This window comes from Pinus tabuliformis, chromosome J (genome assembly GCF_031772625.1).
Source record: "Pinus tabuliformis cultivar Carrire ecotype Pingquan chromosome J, CPIR1, whole genome shotgun sequence".
NCBI classification, from domain to species: Eukaryota; Viridiplantae; Streptophyta; class Pinopsida; order Pinales; family Pinaceae; genus Pinus; species Pinus tabuliformis.
In genome coordinates this window covers 108,873,372-108,892,626 of record NC_142295.1, presented here as the reverse complement: position 1 = coordinate 108,892,626, position 19,255 = coordinate 108,873,372, and the positions used below count along the sequence as shown (strand labels likewise).

The following is a 19,255-nucleotide window of genomic DNA, read 5'->3' as shown; positions in this document are numbered from 1 at the left end:
AAATGACACCGTTATTTTTGGACTAATGTCCCTGGGAAAACCTAATGCGGGAAAACCGATGTAGCTATCTGAGGGTTTGACTTATTAAGCAGTTTCAAAATATAATTCAGGTGCCAAATCCGGCTCACCCAACAGAGAAAAATCTCGGTAGTAGTACCTCTCCTTCGGAGGCAGATGCTTCGGCTGAAACCCAGGATAAACACTCCGACAACTCCTTAGCTCCAATCTACCCCACGAAAAACCCCAACGTCAACCTCTAGGGATTGCGTCAGCCTCTTCTTCCCTCTGCGTCAGCTTTCCCGGCAGTTTCGACAGTTCCTGGTAGTTCCCGGCAGTTCCGGCTTCTGCCCTCTGCGTCAACTTTCCTGGCAGTGCCGGCAGTGCTTGGTAGTTTCGGCTGTTCCCAGAAGTTCCGACTTCTTCCCTCTATGTCAACTTTCCCAACAATTTTCGGCAGTTCCGTCTGTTCCCAGAAGTTTCGGCTTCTGCCCTCTGCATCAACTTTCCCAGCAGTTCCGACTGTTCCCAGCAGTTCTGGATTTTGCCCTCTGTAGTTCTCAGCAGTTTCAACTGTTCCTGGAAGTTTCGGCTTCTACCCTCTGCATTAGCTTTCCCGGCTATTCCAGTAGATCCGGTTGTTCTTGGCAGTTCCGGCTGCTGGCCTCTTAGTCAACTTTCCCGGTAGTTCCCGACCGTTCCTGGCAGTTCTGGCTTCTGCCCTCTGCATCAACTTTCCCAGCTACTGCGCTGATCCTCCCAGCACTATCTCTGCCTCTTCGCTTCTGTATTCACTTCCCCTCAGCTACAACTCCAAATCAATCTCTCAAGTTTCTCAAAAAACCCAGCCCCAAAAAGTTGAAATCTTGATCTCTTGGTGTGCTCTCCTAGTGACCTTCAAGCCTCCTCTTATAATTTTCTCGTTGACAAATCAACGGCCAAGAATAAGTCCTTAATCAATGGCTAAGATTAGATCTGGCTTGATCCATGACTTTTGGATCATTCTAACACAGTTTTATATTAATTCACATTAATATTTTAATTTCCTTAAGTTTAGACTTAGGGACTCCATTAAAAATATTAATTATTTTAATATCTCCCAAACTGTTTAGAATTTGTCGAAACCCTTTCTAGGTATTGGATATCTCATGTGCCTTAGCCTCTCCACCAAATTTCATGGCTAGAGCACATATGATGCTACCCCAAATAAACACTCCCTTTTAGCGAGGATTGTGCTCTAGCAATACTCCTTACTGAGTATTACTCTGATCATTCGGCATCGGTCCTTGATGTTAGGCATCGGTACCTGATGATGCCCGTCATCTGTATTGCTGCATCTCATACTGCCACCTGTGGCTCTGCCACTACCACTGCTACATCTGTACGACAAATCCCTCTACATCCGTGCTGCTGCCCATGGCCCTGCCACTGCCACTGCTGCGTCTGCACTGCATCCCCTCTCATCATGTTGCATTGTGTTGCCCATAGCACCGCCACTGCTAACTGCTACATTGCAACTCAGTTACTGAGAAGTAAGTAACTGATCTCCCAACTCTGACATCTTTGTCAAGCTAGAGACACTCCTGATGCTGAAGCTCCCTCTGTCACTGACAAGTGCTCCCTCTCTGACCTCTGCGTTGTTGCAATAACTCCCTACATCTATCACTGTTTCACACCTCTTTGTGCCATCTTGCACTGGTGAAACACTCGAATACCTCTCGCACTATTGTAGCCTGCTAGCCTCGCGCTTTCTGGGAATCCTGCACTAGCTCTCTTTGTCGCTCCATCCTCATCCGTCTCTACCAACATCCGCCAGTCCTGTTACTCCTCTTCGGGGCTCCCGTAACTAGGTATAATCCAAGAGGTTGGGTACCTCGAGGATCCTGCCCCTCATCTTCTGTAGTCCTCTTAACCACAGCTCAATGTCTCCCCACTTTCGCTCAAGTGGTGTGTGTGCACTCATGGCACAACCATCGTCTGTCTCCACTTCCTTCTCTGCCCTTGCTGGTGCTGCCTTGGTCTCGGAAGCCTCTCCCTTGCTCTTCTTCCTCGGACACTAGGTCGCATAATGACCCAGCTCCCCACAGTGGAAGAATTTGGCCTTGGAGAGGTCCTTCTTCTTTCACTTTTCTTGCTTACCCTCAGATGCTAGGGCAGCATCCACCTCCTCCTCCTTCTTGATTATGATCCCCTTGCTGTTGCTTCTCATCTTGGTCACCCTCTTGATCTCTTCTTAGCAAAGAGTCACACACATTTCCTCCTAATCTAGAAGGGTCTCCCTGCCCAGTATGCTATGGACAAACACCTCCAAGTCTTCTGAGACTGCATTCAGGGTTGTTCTCACCATCAACTTTGGATCTAGTGTGGCCCCCATGGAAGTCAGCTGATCTTGGATCTCCTTCAATTGACCGAGGAAGGTGTCAATCTGTTCTCCCTTCTGCATCTGGTATGACCGCAACTGATTTTCTAGGAGCATCTTCCTCTGCATAGAATTATGTTGATGTAGATTTTAACCCCGTACAGAAAATACCTGCATACAAATTCTAAAACACAGAAAACAAACAATGAGAGAGCATAACACATAAAACACATATACACAGATATTTTCCCTTAGATCCCAAAACCAGGACTACCAGCTTGATTTTTCATTATTTTCCTTTCAATGTTACAATACATGTTTATACATGTCGAAGCATCCAATACCATGGACAGAAAAACCATCGCGTCCACAACCATGGATCGAAAACCATCACGTCCAAAAACATGTGCGAAAATCATGCACAAAACCATAGGTGGGTCCGCCCAATCTAACATAAGGTCCAAAACCAAAATTTTCTGGGGCGTTACCCCGGACCCCATAAAGTGGGGTTACGGGTACAACTCAAACCCCCTGTGACCCTCCCTGCTACATAATCGACACAACGAAGGGGGCTCCCCCCTCCCTCTAACCCCCCGGTTAACTACGTGGGTTAGTCGTGGGAAGAATATAACACAACCCAAAATTCTCCCACTTGTTGTTTTTTTTCTACAGGGGGCCACAAGAGAGCTTAGTCATTTTTCCAGCCCTGAAATGCCCATTGTCTCTCTACACCAAGAGAACTTCTCAGAGCTCACAGATTTTGCCAATGCATCTGCAGTATTCTTCAAAGTGTCCACCTTTACCAACAACACCTTTTTGTCTTCTATCATATCTCTCACAAAGTGATACTGAACATCAATGTGTTTTGTCTTTGAATGATATGTGGGGTTATTTGCCAAGAAAATTGCACTTTGGCTGTTACAGTCTATCCTTATAGCTCCCTGTACTAACCCCATACTTGAACACAATCTCTGCAACCAAACTGCTTCCTTGCTTGCATGAGTGGCTGCCATGTGTTCTGCCTCTGTAGTTGATAGTGCCACTACAGATTGTTTCTTACTCATCCAACTGACTGCACCTCCAAATAGGTTAAACACGTACCCACTTGTAGATATTCTCTGATCCAGATCTCTGGCCCAGTCTGCATCAACAAAGCCATGAATATCCAACATTCTGTTCAATCCTGGTCTTCCTTGGTAGCACAAACCATAATCACTAGTGCGACACAAATACCTGAAAACCCGCTTTACTGCTGTCCAATTCTCCTTCCCTGGTTTTGACATAAACCTGCTCAATACTCCCACTGCATGTGCAATGTTTCGTCTAGTACAGACCATTGCATACATCAGGCTACCGACTGCACTTGCATATGGAACACGGGACATGTCCTCTTCCTCTTCTTGTGTCTTGGGACACTGTTTAGCAGATAACCTCACACCTACAGGAATAGGAGCCTTCACCGATTTACTGTCCTGCATATTAAACCTTTGTAGTATTGTCTCGACATACTTCCTCTGGTTTAACCAGAGATTCCTCTTTGCCCGATCTCTTTTAATTTCCATGCCCAAAATATAGTTTGCAGCACCAAGATCTTTCATGTCGAATGTGGAGGACAATTGGGTCTTCAAATCCTGGAAAATTTCTTTGTAATTTCCAACCAGCAACATATCATCCACATACAAGACAAGATAAATAACACGATCACCAATTAATTTAAAATACACACAGTGATCTGCTTTGCTTCTAGTGAAGCCAAGTCCCCGTATAAATGTATCAAATTTCTGATACCACATCCTTGGTGACTATTTTAACCCATACAGAGACTTCTTTAACTTGCATACCAGTTCTTTCTTACCCTTCACTGCAAAGCCTTCAGGTTGTTCATGTAGATCTCCTCTTCCAGATCCCCATGAAGAAATGTTGTCTTCACATCCATCTGTTCTACCTCAAAATCAAAAGCATCAGCAATAGATAAAAGTAATCTAATAGAAGTTACCTTGGCAATAGGAGAAAAAAATGTCACCAAAATCAATTCCCGGCACCTGGGAATAACCTTTTTCTACCAACCGAGCTTTGTATTTCTCCACTTTTCCTTCTGCCTTTGTCTTCTTTTTGAACACCCATTTGCTGCGAATGGGTTTCCTTCCATCTGGTAACTCCACCAGATCCCAAGCATCATTGTTGTGAAAAGATGCCATTTCATCAACCATGGCCTCTTTCCAGAGTTTTCCATCCTCTGGATCCACTGCTTCCTTCACAGTTCTGGGATCATCATCAGTAATAGACAAAGCAAAATTTGAACAAAAAGCAGATGGACTATACCTTTCTGGTTGCGTTCTTTCACGAACTGATCTTCTCACACCCGGAGTTTGTGGCTCTTCATCTTCTGATTCCTCCTCTATTGTAGAGTCTGATTCTTCCTCCTTTAGCTCAAACTCTATCTTCTCAGGTTCCTTTGGTTGGACATCATGTTTAATAACATCTTTCACCTCTTTGAACACCACATCTCTGCTGTACACAACCTTCCTTGTTATTGGGTTCCAAAGCTTATAACCCTTTAAACCATCCTTATACCCAATAAAGATGCACTTTTCAGATTTACTATCCAACTTGGTTCTTTTCTCCTTTGGAACATGTACATATGCATCACATCCAAATACCCTCAGATGTGAAAGAGAGGGTAACTTACCAGTCCATACCTCTTGTGGAGTCTTATCCTCCAACGCTGATGAAGGTGATCTATTGACTAGGTAACATGCTGTCTCCACCGCCTCTGCCCATAATTCATGTCCTAACCCGGCACCAGTAAGCATGCTTCTTGCCCTTTCCATCAACGTCTTGTTCATTCTTTTTGCAACTCCTTTTTGTTGAGGTGTATATGGAGTAGTCTTCTGCCGTGCTATACCACACTTACAGAATTCTTCAAATTCCTTACTACAAAACTCTCCACTGTTATCTGTCCTCAGCACCTTTATCTTCTCTGTCTGGTTTTCCACTAGAGCCTTAAATTCTTTAAACCTGTCAAAGACTTCAGATTTTTGCTTAAGGAAATATATCCATGTATTCCTTGAGAAGTCATCTATAAATGATACATAGTACACAAACTTACCCAGTGATGGAACCTTCACAGGTCCAAACACATCACTGTGCACAAGCTCTAATATCTGTTTCGCCCTCTTACTACCAGAGGGGAAACTCACCCGATTTTGTTTCCCATATACACAATTTTCACAGAAATCAAAATACAGAGAGTTATTACTCATACCTTCTACCATACCTTTACCATGAAGTATTTGAAGGCCCTTCTCTCCAATATGTCCAAGCCTTTGATGCCACAGCATGGTCTTCTCTCCAGAGACCACTAGATTTTCTGCTCCACTTTCAGGGACCACAAAACTATTGCACCCATCAATAACAGTGCTACCTTGCAGCTTGTACAGAGTTGCAATTCGAACTCCCCGCATCAATACCAATGCTCCCCGAACCATTTTGCAGGTATCCTTCTCGAACACTGTTTTTACACCTGCATCATCCAGCTTACTTACAGAAATCAAATTTTTGGCTAATGCAGAAATATGTAGAACACCTGGAAGTGTTTTAACCCTTCCACCTTGCAACTTCAACTTTATTTTTCCATGACCAACGATTCTAGCCTTCCTGTCATCCCCCAAGAAGACATCATCACCATCATATTTCTCATACTCGCAGAACCACTCTCTATGGGGAGTGAAGTGAAAGGATGCACCTGAGTCAATCAACCATGCCTCATGATCTACATGTGTACTTGAAGAAACCAAGTACACACCCCCACCTTCATCTAAGGTGGTTTTCGCCTCTGCAGAAGGAGCATCATCAGATTCCTTTCCTTTATCAGGAGCTTTATATTTACAGCCCCTTTTGTAGTGCCCTTTCTTTCCACATTTCCAGCACACCACCTTTATAGGTTTTCCTGGAGATTTAGATCTCCCTCTAGATTTAGATCTCCCACTCGATGAATTATTTTTGTTTCTGTTCTGGGACCATCCTCGTACAGACAAGGCATCACCATTCTGGCTCTCCATATTTTTCCGTCTCATCTCCTCCGTCAGCAAGGATGAGACTATTTCATCAAACTGCAAAGCAGTTGCATTGCTACCTATTGCAATAACTAGACCATCCCACGAATCTTGAAGAGAACACAACAAACTGATGCACTTATCTTCATCTAAAATTTTAATATCAACAGATGCTAACTAACTTACCATGGTATTAAATGCATTCAGATGCTCTGTCTCCAAGTCTCCATCTTTCATCTTCAGGTTATATAACTTTTTCCATAGGAACAGTTTATTCACCAGAGACTTAGATTGGTACAAAGTCCCTAACTTGTCCCACAAAGCCTTTGCCGTAGCTTCCCCTGATACATTCAGCAATACTCAATCTGAGACACACAATCATATTGTGCTCTTTGCCTTCCGATCCAACTTCTTCCAATCTTCATCGGACACTCCCGTTGGTTTAGTACCTGGATCTACCGCAATCCACTGATCTTTATCCACCAATAGATCCTCCATTTTGAGTTTTCACAACTCAAAACTCTGACCATTAAATTTCTTGATCTCTATCTTTCCACTGCTCGCCATCTTCTTTCACCATCAGAATCGATCTCGCAGATCTCCCACTGAATAGGGTCTACCACAGTCCCGAGTGAAATCCCTCAGCAACAAAGGCGTCCCCTTGAAGCCAAAACTGCTCTGATACCAAATGTAGGTTTTAACCCCTTACAAAAATTACCTGCATACAAATTCTAAAACACAGAAAATAAACAATGCAAGAGCATAACGCATAAAACACATATACACAGAGATTTTCCCCTGGATTCCAAACATGGAACTACCAGCTTGATTTTTCATTATTTTCCTTTCAATGTTACAATACATATTTTAACATGCCGAAGCATCCAATACCATGGACCGAAAAACCATTGCGTCCAAAACCATGGACCGAAAACCATCGCGTCCAAAAACATGTGTGAAAACCATGCACAAAACCATAGGTGGGTTCGCCTAACCTAACATAAGGTCCAAATCCAAAATTTTCCGAGGCACTGCCTCGGACCCCATAAAGTGGGGTTACGAGTACACCTCAAACCCCCTGTGACCCCCCCGCTACACAATCGACGCAACGAAGGGGGGCTCCACCCCCCGGTTAACTACGTGGGTTAGTCGTGGAAAGAATATAACACAACCCAACAACTGATACAACTTGGTCAGGGCCTCCCACATCTCTCGTGTCGTATTCTTCTTGGCAATATGTGGTACTATATGATCCCTGACCCCGTTAAGAATGATACTCTTGGCCCTCGCCATTGCTTCCTCATACCTGTCATTGTCAGCTGGGTCAACTAGGACCACTATCGTCTTCAAAACGAAGTGCTTGAGACGATTTCTGTCAAGTATAGATAAGATTCTGGCCTTCCAGACTACGAATTTTGAGGCTCTGTCCAGTCTGTCCTGGTCTCTTACTCCATGTAGTTCCATTCCGTTGCTCCTCTACTTCCCTCCTGGAAGTTCTTGATGTGACTCCCTATGAGCCTCGATTTCCCTCCTGGAAATCCTTCTGCCGATGTCGAGATGCCCCCTACTCTGATCATTTGTGTGACTGCACCACTGATTCGGATTTCTTGGCTAGAAACCCTCAGTAGCAACTCTCTCCTCCTTGGCCTTGCCCTGTTAGGTACTGTTCTGACAACAATACCCCACCAACTCCACTCTGCAACTTATCCACAACCTCCTAAACCCTAGCAACCTGAAGGTGAGAGCTCCTAGGCTCTGCGCAGTCCCAGCACCAGAAAAATAGCTCCCTAAGCCAACTGCGTCAGCCCTCCTGGCCTCTGTGTGGCTCTGCGTGAGCCTGTCTTTCCCTCCCTCAACCTCTGCGTAGCCTCTTCTTGGCCTGAACTTGATGACATAGGCACTGCATCACTCGAGACAGTTTTTTTCTGCTGTTGCTGCTCTGCTCGGTTGATGTCCTCAGTTCTCTTGTGATCTGCAACTATGCTCTGATACCATGTTGAGGTTTCTAAGTATAACAGTTAGAAACCCTCCATGTACTTTCTGATTTATTCCTTCCTACTTGTTCTGATTAATTAACAAGTTATTTACCATGTAAATACTAAAAATAAACACAAGTACATGCTCAACACATTACAGATCATCAACTGAAGGAAACAGAAACAAACACACAAATGACACCGTTATTTTTGGACTAATGTCCCCGAAAAAACACAATGCGGGAAAACCGATGCAGCTATCTGAGGGTGTGATTTATTAAGCAGTTTCATAATACAATCTGGGTGCCAAATCCATCTCACCCAACAAAGAAAAATCTACAATAGTACCTCTCCTTCGGAGACAGATGCTCCGGCTAAAACCTCGGATAAACACTTCGGTAACTCCTCAGCTCCAATCTGCCCCACGAGAAAACCCAACGTCAACCTCTAGGGACTGTGTTAGCCTCTTCTGCCCTTTGCATCAACTTTCTCGATAGTTCCGGTTGTTCCTGATAGTTTCGATTGTTCCCAGTAGTTCCGGTTGTTCCCGGTAGTTCCGGCTTCTGCCCTCTGCGTTAGCTTTCTCGGCAGTTCCTGCAGTTTCAGCAGTTCCAGCTGTTCCCGGCAGTTCCAGCTTCTGCCCTCTATGTCGACTTTCCTGACAGTTCTTGATAGTTCCGCCTGTTCCCAGAAGTTCTGACTTCTGTGCTCTACGACAACTTTCCTGGCTATTCTTGGCAGTTCCAGCTTTTGGCCTCTTTATCAGCTTTCCCGGTTGTTTTGACAGTGCCTGACTGTTCCTGGCAGTTCCGGCTTCTGCCCTCTGCGTCAGCTTTCTCGGCTGTTGCGCTGATCCTCCCGACACTATCTCTACCTCTCTGCTTTTGTATTCACTGCCCCTCAGCTACACTCCAGATCAATCTCTCAACTTTCTTAGCAAACCCAACCCAGAAAGTTGAAATTTTGATCTCTTGGTGTGTTCTCCAAGTGACCTTCAAGCCTCCTCTTATACTTTTCTCGTTGACAAATCAATGAGATTAAGTCCCTAATCAACGACTAAGATTAGATATGGCTTGATCCATGACTTTTAATATCTCCCAAACTGTTTAGAATCTGCCCAAACCCTTTCTGGGTATTGGAAATCTCATGTGACTTAGCCTCTCCACCAAATTTCGTGGCTAGAGCACATCCGATGCTACCCCAAACCAACACTAAAACCATAACATAACATAATCAACGTACCTCAGTATAGTTCAAGGGAGGATATCTCATCTGCAAGATCAACCAAATTAAAACGATACATGTATAATCATAATCACATCAACATATTACATCAGTTTAACCATTGTATAGTTATAAATCCCTAATCATACCAACCACATACCATGACCTCATGCATGACAACTACATCTATATTAATGTATGCATAGAAATATATAAGCATTGACATGCATAACCAATGCATAACCGACATACACTCATGATGATCACATCCAACAACCCACCATCCACTTCCACATGGCGACCATTGCAACCATGACCACCACCATGCATACACAACAAGTACAGAGAGAACAAATATATGCAACTGACATGAATTTAGGACCAACACACCGCCCATCCAGTCCAAGGGGTGAACCATGCTTTGATACCACTTTGTAACACCCTCCTCCCACATTTACCCAAGTTAACCGGTCTATTGGGGTAAACATGTGATGAAAGGATAATATGGTGTGATTCAACTCCCCATGTACAAGTAAGGAAGTAGAACCGACAAAACCAACCCAATCTGACCTTCCACACATGCTACAAAACCTTCATGAGCCAACCAACCCTTCCAAGTGACCAACCCTTGAGGTAACTTGAAATTTCATTGATCTGGACCCCCATACGCTCCCATGACAAGCCATGCATGCAACTGAGGCCTTACAGTCGCTTCCACAACAAAGGCATGCCAACAAATGTGGACTTTTTCAGCTAGTCCTAAGCCAGTGACCCCAGAATTTGTGCCACTTTTTTCAGGGCCAGGACTCAGGCCACTACCCATAACTTTATGGAACCTTCAAAAATGATAAATAACATTGGAACAAAGGTACTAATGAAAACACTTGATAAATGAATCGAATGGACGCCTGCTAGCCATGATAGGAATTTCATCAAACATGTCACAAATATGCAATCTACAGGTCATAACATCAGATCTAAGCATAGGGGTCTCTTACTTATCTGAGATTCATAAAGAAGCATTGTTGCCATATCACAATTGCTGCATTATTATCTATTAGGTATCTGAGATTAATAAAGAAGCATTGTTTCCATATCACAATTGCTGCATTATTTATCTATTAGGTCATTTATTCGTTGTACTTTCAATTACTAATAAAAACATGATGAGAGCCACACATCAAGTTTGTCATAAAACATATTCATAACCAACATATAACCAACAAAAATAACAAGGATATAACAACCATAAAATCCACATATAAGCCAGTACATTTACACATGAAATACCAAGGAGAAGGAGCTCTTATTAATGAATGAAAAATCCAACCAGGTATGGGACTTCCACAAACCACCCGACCATATATTGGTTGAACCAAATATTTCTTTTAGCCAATCACCCCTGTGCCATATTCCAAGCATGAATGTGGGACTAGAAATCAAACCAAACCAGGTTTCCTTAAGCTTTACCGTAATCCCCACCGGATCACTAGTTCCTAAACAAGAGTGGATGTCACCGAGTTTCTCCACCTACACCATGAGGAGTTTTCATGTGTCCTAGTCCTTAGGCTTAACCATATATCCCTCCATACAACGGTTGAGGATTCCTAGGCCTAATCAAGACTCCACCCTCCAGGCTTTACCATATATCCCGCCATTCACCGGTCAAGGATTCCTAGAACCACCGAGGCACACAATATCCGGCTTCACCGCAATCCCAGTCTAGTTCATGGATTCCTAGGCCTTGTGTTATTTCTTTTAGAGACCACCTCACTCAGTTTCAAAACCATCCAAAAATCCAACTTAACCAAATCAAAGAGAACCCATCACACCATGGCTATCCAAAAATGACAAGGAAAGGCTGAAGAACGCTGCCACGCCAAGAAAAACCCATGCCAATGATAATAAGAGAACCAAATGCACACATGCATGTATCATGCATGCCCAATCTAGCAAGGAAATCACACATGAAAATTGATACCTACAAATAATCCTGTTGTAGTCGCTAGATATTGTTCTTCCTTGCTTAATCTTTGCTTTCCTTTTCCTTCTTGTTCCTTCCTTTGCTTTCCTTGATCCAATGCTAGAGTGCTCCAAGAATGCTCAAGTGTCCAAGAGTGAGAGAGAGAGAATAGAGAGAGAGCTCCAAAAATGAATTGACAAAAAGGTACCAACTAATCCTCAAAAGCCTTTTTATTAATGAGGCCTCTATTTTCTTCAATTTCCCATTATTTTCCTTCATTTTCCTCCTCACATGCAACTTGTGACCTTTCACCTTCCTTTTCTCCTAATTTCCATTATTTTCATAAATAAAATGTCAATTAACCCCTCATGCCTTTCCAAAGCCTTTGTCGTTGCCTTTGCAATTTCCTTAGACATAATAAAGGAAATCAACACCCACTAGGATTTTTTGCCCAACACTCAGCTTGGAATATGTGTCCCGTGACCTTGGTTATTATTTTGCCTTTATTAACTTTATTACATGGAATTTTGACCAAGGTTGTTACAAATACCATCTCAACCCTCCATTATTTCCCGTGTCTAAGGGCCCAAGCTGCAATATGCCCTTGGCTAAGAGTATCCTCCTAAGAATCGTTCCATCAATAAAGTTCCAACTTATAATCTCTCGCCAATTCATCCCATGGAAAGGATCTAGTGCATGAATACCTGCACATTAAATAAGTCTACTATGTTGATGTTGCTCGATACACAACTCATGTTGATCCACCGAGACACCCAACATGATCCATTTGGAAAACATTTCCCTGCTCTACCTAATGTATGAAGGTGGGTTGGTAGTGCCGCAAGCCGTATTTATATACTCATGCAGTGGGTTGTTTTGGAACTCTCAACTGTACTCATCTTGTTGTTTGTGGGGAACTTCAAATGTTCCTCTACATTAGACAGCTAACTCGACACATACCCCTATGAGCTCCTCAATTTTATTGTTTTCTTGTAAGATAAAGTCTCATATTGTCCAAACTATCTACTTCAACATCATATGATTTGTCTTGAAATGCATGATCTTTCCCTGAAAGTCCTCTACCGGCGATTTTGGTGCCCTACTGAATTCCTCTGTAACTATTTGCACCGAATGCTCAACTGTCATAACTCCAACTTGAACCTTTGACCAACTCTCTAGAAATGTCTTATCTTGCATACTATATTTGTCATGCTGCCCTTTATGATCATGCTCATCATGTTGGTTTACCACCGCTAGCTCCTCACTTGAGTCTCCTTGAATGTCTTCTTCCTGGCCTTCTCCACATATGGGGACAATTTGTTTTCCATCCTCTCTAGTTGTCAAACATGGACGCACTCGTGGACTCTTATTTACACTTGATTGCTTATACTCTTCATGGATTTCCTCCTGGAGATCTACAGACTCAGTTCTAGAAGAGTCTACCACATCATTAGGAAGAATTACCTCCTTCCTTTCCCCATGTATTTTGTTAAGCTAGCTGATTATCATCGACTTGTCCTGCAAGTCTCTATGAAAAACATTGTGTTGTTGCTCACCATCCTGAAAATTAATAGACCCAAGTATAGAAGACTCCCCATGATTTCAAGTAATCTCCTCCTGTTCCGTCCTTGTTGTCTCCTTCCTCTTACCTTGACATGAATGGTCAAGTGCCCAAGATACCTTGCAAATAAAGCATAGTCCTCTCCTTCTTAGTTCATTCTTGCTACAGGGTTTACTACCTTTGTTCTTGCTTCCTTCATTAATCCTTTTAAGCTCCTTCTTAGTTAGCATCCTTCTAAGCAAGTTTATGTTTTGGATGACCAACTTCTTGACTAGATCATAGGTGATCGATGATACAATTAGTTATGTAGATATTGGTATGTCCTTCTAAAAACAAGGACATAAACTTTTGCATGATTGTTTTGACACAATCTGGATGAGTTGATGTTGCTGGTGTAAAAGTTTTGGAACACATGAAAGATTAAGTCCTCACATTCCAAATTCATCATGAATGAGCCAAAGATGATCTTTGCCATGAGTTCTAAGAATTTTCTCGCTTTTGAAAAGTAGGAAGCATGATGTTGTCTAACCCCTAAAGGGCTTCTACTATCAGCTGCAATAACTCTCTCATGATATCATTATTATAAGGAAGTAGTGTGTTATTTTTTGCAGTATTAGATGCATTTTAGCCACGAAATTTGGTGGAGAGGCTAGAATACATGAGATCTCTAAAACCCAGAATTCGTTAATGGAAATTCTGCCTAGAAGTGTCACAATTGGATTATTAACCATTTTTTAAATATTTCCTAAGTCTAAACTTAGGGAATATGGTTAATTAATCAGTAATAATTGAGATAAGGCGAGAATGATCTAAAAAATCACGCAGATCAATCTAGAGATAAACATAGCCATCAATTATGTTTTAATCTTAGTTGTTGGTGTTCCAATAGTGTATTATAAGAGGAGGTTGATGTGGTGATGGAGAAGACACTTGGTAGTTTTATTTCTTGGCAGATCTATTTCCTGAGTAGCAACAGTCAGTTGTTAGAGAGAGCCATAGATCGAAGCAGTGAGTGAGGGGCATGGATAGTGATCCAGAGGAAGATTTCCGAATCTAGAGAGGCAACAATAAGAGGGCCGGGTTATCCCAGTGAGGCAGCGCAAAGCACTACACAGTAGCTTCAGAGAGGGCAGTTCGAATAGCTGTGAGAAAACCGTTCTCAGTTCCATAGGTCGGGTAGAGGTTCCCGAAGGTCGGAGAGGCAATTTCCTTAGCAGTTTGAGGCATAAAGACTTCATGAGAGACTAGTCGGAGGCTTGATGTCACGAAGACTACGCAGAGTAGCGTAGAGGTTGACGTAGAGGGTCACAGGGCCAAGTTTCTGAAGGTAGGTTATGCCATGATTACTGGTGGAGGAAGGGTAAATTCCCTTTAGTAATTTTTCCCAAGATTTCTTGCTGTGGATTGTCAGTTTCTAGCATCCAGATTGTACTCATATTTTCACTGCTGCATAATAATAATAAAAACCTTCATTGCTGCACCTATTTTCCCAAGTTGGGTTTTTTCGGGGACATTTGTCTAAAAATAATTGTCTCATATTTTATGTGTGTGTGTTAACATTTATCAGTTTCCAGCACATTATTTTTCCTCAGTATTTTATTTGTGAAGGTTGCAATGTGTTTATTTCGATATTTATCGTAGCAGATAAATTGTTAAATTAATTATCAATTAGGAGAAATAATACTAGTTGTTGCAATAAGATTCCATCTGTGGAATTTTCACATGGTATTAGAGAGCAATTGATCAGTCAAAGAGCTGAGAAGCGAAAGAAGGAATTTCAATGTTCAGTAAGAGCAGCAGACCGAAATTCCCAAGGGCAGCACAGTCTTTTGCCAGGAGGTCGAGTTACTTAAGGAAACTTGATTTTTCAGAGAAGATAAATTCAATTTTCCAAATTGAGTAATTCTAGAGCCAAAGGGAGCAACTCAAATTTTTCGTTGGGCGGATCTCTAGCTAGACGCAAAGGGTTTTACAACAGTTCACTAGAACAGAGCCAACGTTTGGGGTGGAAGAGAGAAAAACACACACAAAGGGAAAATTCCTCTCAGGGAACTTCTAGTCTCAAGTTCGATTTTCTTTGCAAATTGGGAGTAGTTGTCAGAAAATCTTCTCACTCCAGAAGAGAGTGCGAGTAGCTGAGCAATAACCAAGTAGAAGGAAAGAGGTAGTTTTTGACAGTTCATTGAGACAACCATTGTTGGGATTCGTGATCAGTATAGGTTGGATGTAGCTTCCAACTATGTCATTTGGAAGGCAAGGATTTCCGTACTTCTAGATGAATATGGCCTGAACGCCTACATTCATAATGTAGTGGAAATTCCCCAAGATGTAGATCAACAGAAAGAATACAAGAAAGAGATGGTGTTGGTGAACCAGTTGAACTTGGATGGAGTCTGGGATCATATTATCTCACATATAGCTAGCAAAGATACTTCCAAACAGATGTGGGATTCTCTCTCCATGTTATACCAGGGAACTTCCAAGCAACGAAAGATGTTTCTTTAGGAGAAGCTGAGATACATCTAGATGCAGAAGGGGTAAGGCATAGATCCCTTCCTTATCAGGATTCAGGAGGTCCGAGATTAGCTATCAGTTGTTGGGGCAACACCTCAACCCATAGAGCTTGTGTGATTGGCACTCAAAAATGTCTCAGGGGAGTGGCATGTCTTTGTACAAAGCGTATTGGGGAGAGATAGGCCGCCAAAGTGGGATAAGATGTGGGCCAATTTGCAGCAGGAGGAGTTGAGGCAAATTTTTTTAAAGAGCTCCATACGTGGCAATAGTAGGAGTGGATCGAAGGTGGTGAAGGAGGAGGAGATGTGGCCCTCACATCAAAGTGTCCCAGTCAGGGGCAGGGGGAGCAGAGGAAGAAGAATAAGGGCTATGCTTTATATGTGGTGAGCTTGGTCACTATAGTACTTAGTGTCCTCTTAGGAAGAAGGAAAAGGAGGAGAAGCGAGACCAATAGGCAGCTTCAACAGAGATCGATAGGTTTTCCTCCAAGTTGGAGGAAAACTTTGCGATGTTTGTAGATATACCTCAAGGAGTGAGGTGGGGAGATTTGGTACAGTAGTACAAGATAACTATAGAGATTGGGCAGGATCCTTGAGGAGTCCACCTCACGGATCAATACCTTGCTACAGGGGCCCACAGTTTTCAGTAGCAGGATGGATCAATGGTAGTTGATGCAGTCAGAGACCAAGTGACGATTGCAGAGACTAGCAGCAGTTAGATGCTGAGGAGTGCAATGCAAAGTTGGCAGCAGTGTAGTTGACATAGTACAAATTCAGCAACAATGTAGATTCTTCAGTGACAATGCAGATGCTAGTAGCAATCAAAGACTCACGATACATATATATCATACTCAACACAGTTTATTCAGTATTTTGGATACTTTTCAGTTGCAGATGTTGCAGTTCCAACATCAACAGATGAGAGGGAGTGCAGTGCAGATGTAGTGTTGGCAACAATATGGTAGTGTCAGCAGTAGCATAGATGCAACATATATCAGAGTTGCGCAATGGTTAGTGGGCAGTATGGCCAGATATCAGTAGCGTGACAGGAGATGATGTAGAGACAGAGTGTTGTGGCAGGGTGTACACACTAGAACACATTCATCGCTAAGAGAGGGTGTTATTTTTTGTAGCATCGGATGTGTTATAGCCATGAAATTTGGTTGAGAGGCTAGAATACATGTGATCTCCAAAACCCAGAAAATGTTTCTGGAAATTCTGCCTAGAAGTGCCTCAATTAGATTATTAACTGGTTTTTAAATATTTCCTAAATTTAAACTTAGGGAATATGGTTAATTAATCAGTATTAATTGAGATAAGGTGAGAATGATCTAGAAACTCAAACAAATTTTGGGACCTGCCTAGAAGTGCCTCCTCACTCAAACTCCTCACGACCTTGGGAGTTGTCCATGCTTACAACCTACATTCCTGTAGCTTCTGGTATTTGATCAAGCTGTTCACACAAGAGTTGGACTTGAGCTATATAAAGGGACTACACAACAATGTCCATGGGTATCACTCCAACAAAAATAAGAGATCTCACATGTTGCACGTGCACGACGATATATACTTCCCCCTCATTATAAAAGGAAACTATGCCTATAGGATCCAAATGCTCCTCGCAGCCAAGTGATAGACTACCATATAAGGCATGTGTGTGTCCAACAAAAGCAAAGGGCAGTGAGTTATTCAAGTAGCCTTAATACTGCAACAGGGGAAGGTTGCAAAGAGCCTCTATACAGCTATTTTGAATCCCAACTTGCAAATGCATCATTCATCCTGTATTGAACTAATAGCATATGACTAAAGCCACCTGCATATAATTTTGCCGCATGTTCCAGCAAAGAGATCCCAAGTCTTCCTTCCATGGCTTGTCTGGATAGAATCACAAGAGTTAATTGGAAATTGTCATCTGCAACAATAGTACAAAGAATAACCTGAAAATTTGATAGTATTTCATTTACTGTTTCCTCCTTTTTTCATTTCAGTGTCTTCCCAAGTTGCTTGAGTAGTTTCCGAATACTAGCAACCAAAGAATCATCTTTCAAACAATATCGTAGGTCATTCCTTAAATCATCCCTTTTACGAGCAAGCTCCCTTTGAAAATGAGCAAGCCTATTTTCAACAATACTTCCTAAATATTTGGAAGCAACTGCTGGAGACATACGCATAAGCTTTCCAACTCGCATAGTATTCAGCCCCATATCAACAAGTCTTTCCACCATGTTATCTACAACATTTGAAGGTACTGTCACCAGCACTCTTTCAACTTTTCTGACAACTATACGAATTAATTGAGTAGGAACAATTGTCTTTCCTGTACCTGGGGTACCTTGAATGACCAAGACTGCTCGTTGTCTATTTAATCCTAAGGCAATGGCTCTTTTCTGAGAATCGTCAAAGAAATATTTTTGTAGAATTTCACCCAAATCCTCTTCTGCATCATTTTGCAAATTATTTTCTGTATGCCAATAAATATCTTGACCTGCTTCAAAAAGAGTAGTGACAACAAGCGTTGTAGGATTCTTCTTTTTCAAACCTTTCTAAAGAAGCATTAGAGCCTCACAATTATGCTCATAAGTAATTGCATCTGCCAAGCCATGAATTTGATCAATTCTCAAAGTCTTGCCAAAGAGCTTAGAAGATAAGGATCTCCAAATTTATAGCACCAAATCCTGTTGAGGAGCTAAGTGCATGCAGATTACAAATACTATCACATTGCTCTTGCTGAGGTTGTCCAGTTAATTCTACCATGGTAAATACCCGAGGTATTCTTGTTGGAATATTAATTCCAACTACCGTGCAGGACCAACGATTCACTTCACGGAAATACACTATCGGGAGGCAAAAACACTCCAGAACCATCAAAAATCAAAATCGCAGGCTTAAAGGTTCAATTCGCGACAGCCGTTGGATCTCGCCGATCAACGGTCAAGATCACGTCGGCAGATCGCAATCGGAGGAGGCAGGCAGCGGCAACAATGTGGGACATTGCTAATCAGCGATCGCCGAGTCAGCATATTGGCGAGTCGGCGTATCAGCGGGATGGAGCATCGGAGGTATCGACGGTAGCATTGCGATGAGCGATCGCCGATATCGCATCGGCGTGTCGCTATCGGCGCTTTCATATGGGCAGGGCCTTTCGCATAGTTATGTTTGCGATCCGATGAGTCGGACCCGACCATTATATATGCTCTATCGCATAATATTTCAGTTCCGCCAGTGGCCAATTTTCACGTGTTTTGAAATGTTTTCCAAGCATAGGTTAAAATGCATCGCATCAATGAATATCGCATTGGCAGGTCGTAAATCAGCATTCCGCTATGCGATGATGCGATATTGTGATAAGCCATGCATTAAATTCCGATAGGATATTTTCAGCCGAGTAATCAATGAAATTTACTGCGGTTGGTAAATGTAGGTAGGATATTTTTTTATCTTATCGCTTAAAATCAGATATGATTTTAACATATATATATATATATATATATATATATATATATATATATATATATGTAATGAACAACAATTTTAAAAAAAAGGTGTGTGTAGAATTAGAAAAGGAGAGTTTTTCTTCTGCAACGCACAGCAGTGCTGAAATTGTAAT

The 19,255-nt window shown here is 42.3% G+C and overlaps 1 pseudogene; it reads right to left on the bottom strand.

The window, feature by feature from the left end:
- Positions 1 to 17,023: 17,023 nt before the first annotated feature.
- LOC149225765 (uncharacterized) lies at positions 17,024 to 18,402 on the bottom strand (annotated as a pseudogene).
- Between the last annotated feature and the right edge of the window lie 853 nt (positions 18,403 to 19,255).